This window comes from Saccoglossus kowalevskii, chromosome 4, assembly GCF_978046115.1.
Source record: "Saccoglossus kowalevskii chromosome 4, keSacKowa6.1, whole genome shotgun sequence".
Taxonomy (NCBI): domain Eukaryota; kingdom Metazoa; phylum Hemichordata; class Enteropneusta; family Harrimaniidae; genus Saccoglossus; species Saccoglossus kowalevskii.
The window spans coordinates 10,777,201-10,780,717 of NC_140644.1; positions in this window are offsets into that span (position 1 = coordinate 10,777,201).

Here is a 3,517-nt window from a genome sequence, read left to right on the forward strand (position 1 = left end):
GTTGAGTGTGGTTATTACATTTGTAACTTTTACTGTTCTTTTCATCAGCAGATTTGCTTGCCCAAATTTTTCTGAACTTTTTTAATATATTCTTGAATATTTCTGGAAATAAACTCTAATTTTGGAGCTAACAAACAAAATTTGAGTTAATTTTCGGTTTTCATTTGGGCTATTTTTGTTCCAATATTCTGATGGAAAGTGCAGACTATAAACTGGAATATTTTGTGATGAAAAGAGGGAGCTGGTGGTGAAAAGGTTAATGTGCAATATCTTTTTCCCTACAATCTCGTATCTGCTAAAAAACCATTTGAAGGTTGAAGCAGTTCGAGTCAAATTGAAATTCTGCACCACTGAGCATGTTATTGCGGATAAACACAATGCACTGTGGGAGAGAAGTTCCATTTTATATAACAAAAAACTACTGTAAATCTGTGAAAATTCAACTGTTCAGAATATTTTTACTACGGAAACTGAGTAAATTTGTTAAAATGTTTCAACAATAGGAACGAGTGGAAAAATACAAATTTTGACAGTTTTGGAAAAACAGTTTGATGATCTATATTTTATTAGTCTCCCTTTGCATGCACATCATTTTTGTGCAACATAATCTTTATCCAGTTTGTACATCTTTGTTCTAGCTTGTATACATTGTACATACAACAGAAATTATGGGACCTTGATGCACGTCATTTCGTTTTTCGATCAATTATATTTAATTATATTTTATACATCATGCAACATATACACACATGTATTCGCTTAATGATCTGATTCAAGATGGCCGAATTTTTAAAATGCATCAAACTGAAGCATTTCTGCAAATTCCAAAACTGCATCTCTGTCAATATTAAATTCCCCAATCTTTGGCCAAACTGTTCATGAACCTGTTCATGACCCCTTGATCTGCCCAGGACACAACATTTCTGCATGTGCAGCCTGGTGCTGCCCTGAAGTATTCTGGAAAAAACAATTATTTCTACTGATTGCTACTACCACGAATGACAAAATTAAGTCAAACACAAATAACATTTGGAAAAATAACAAGAAATGGCCATGTATGGGTTGGTGTCCTCATATTCTTAGCACTGAAATGACCATGTATGGGTTGCTGTCCTCATTTTCGTAGCACTGAAATGACCATGTATGGGTTGGTGTCCTCATTTTCTTAGCACTGAAATGGCCATGTATGGGTTGGTGTCATTTTCTTAGCACTGAAATGACCATGTATGCGTTGGTGTCCTCATTTTTACCTTGCCCGTACCATCAAAGATGGAAGGGAAAGGTATATTAAGGGAAAGATTTTGTCCGGCGTTGTCGTTGTCGTCGTCGTTAATAATTGTTATTGTGTGCATGATAACTTTACTAATTCTATTCCAAACTTCATCAAACTTGGTCACCTTGTTCATCAGTATAAAGTCTTCCCTGAGTTTGAACAACAGATGTCCTGTATGAAAATATCATGCAAAAATTGAGAAAAACTGATAAAATATTTCGACTGTTTCTACTTGACTGATCACTGGTGATACACATCAAAGGTCACTGATCTCAGTGGAAATATGCATTGTTGTATGTGTTCAATGAAGCAAATGATTTATCTTGTAATAATATCCTTGATAATGTATCTCAGAATTCCTTACTGGGTTTCAAAACCAACTCATGGAGAGATTGCACAGTCTGATACACATTTGCAAACCTACCAATAAATCTTTACAGAAAACAAGATGTCAGAAAATCAATATAAGCACTGCTATGAACTGGGTGCCAAACTTTGATCAAGATCTGAAGCTAATAGAAAATCTGTTTAGTTCAAAGTTATCAAATCAAAAACAATACATAAAAAATACATAAAAAGCAAAACATTTCATCCACATTTTAAAAAGAAAATTGTTCTAAAATACATGTATTCTGTATTTGACAAACAGTTCATTCGACAAATGAAAACTCACAGGAATATGTTTCAGCTATTAGAACAGAATGATAGAGTTTTTATAATACTAGTTTAAAAACTCACTTCAAACAAAGATTGCGGTGTTTGAAGATGTAGGTTCTCAGGAGGCAACAGTACTGTTGACTTCTCCCTCCACTGGACACCAACTAACTATTTAAAGCAGAGCTTGCAACATAATAGCTATTCATAAAGGGTGTTTTTTTTTTTACTTTTCATATAATACAGTAGTCACACAATGAGGCAGTTCATATTTGTCTCAGTGAATCATTAATTTTTGACAGACACCTGTACAAAATACTTGGACAAAAGCCAGCTAAGATTTTCTGTTATCTTGCATGTTTTATGAATCTATTCACGTCTAAATGCAGCACTTTTTTTTGCAATGAGGCATTTGTTTTTATACTAAAATATCTGAATTACTTTGAATAAAGCTGGAAATTATGTCCCTTAAAATAATTAAACAAATAAGGCACCAATGTTTTTGTAAGATATTTACATCTTTAAAGGACATTCGGTAGACTGATTCCCCACTGTTAGTTCAACCCCAAAACTTTTTTGTATTCAAAATTAATTATGACAATGTATATTTATATTGAAACAAACTATGTTAAAGGGAATTATATTATATAACAAAGGGCAAGGTCACCAGAGTTCAACTATGTTCTTAGCACTGAAATGGCCATGTATGTGTTTGTGTCCTCATTTTCTTAGCACTGAAAAGGACATGTATGGGTTGGTGACCTCATTTTCGTAGCACTGAAAAGGCCATGTATGGGTTGGTGTCCTCATTTTCGTAGCACTGAAATGGCCATGTATGAGTTGGTGTCCTCATTTTCGTAGCACTGAAAAGGGCATGTATGGGCTGGTGTCCCATTTTCATAACACTGAAATTGCCATTTATGGGTTGGTGTCCTCATTTTCGTAGCACTGAAAAGGGCATGTATGGGTTGGTGTCCTCATTTTCGTAGCACTGAAATTGCCATGTGTGGGTTGGTGTCCTCATTTTCGTAGCACTGAAAAGGACATGTATGGGTTGGTGTCCCCATTTTCGTAGCACAGAAATGGCCATGTATGGGGTTGGTGTCGTCATTTTTTAGCACTGAAAAGGCCATGTATGGGTTGGTGTCCCTATTTTCGTAGCACTGAAATTGCCATGTATGGGTTGGTGTCCCCATTTTCGTAGCACTGAAATGGCCATGTGTGGGTTGGTGTCCTCATTTTCGTAGCACTGAAAAGGACATGTATGGGTTGATGTCCTCATTTTCGTAGCTCTGAAATGACCATGTATGGGTTGGTGTCCTCATTTTCTTAGCACTGAAAAGGCCATGTATGGGCTGGTGTCCCATTTTCGTAACACTGAAATTGCCATGTGTGGGTTGGTGTCCTCATTTTCGTAGCACTGAAAAGGACATGTATGGGTTGGTGACCTCATTTTCGTAGCACTGAAAAGGCCATGTATGGGTTGGTGTCCTCATTTTCGTAGCACTGAAGTGGCCATGTATGATTTGGTGTCCTCATTTTCGTAGCACTGAAAAGGGCATGTATGGGCTGGTGTCCCATTTTCGTAAC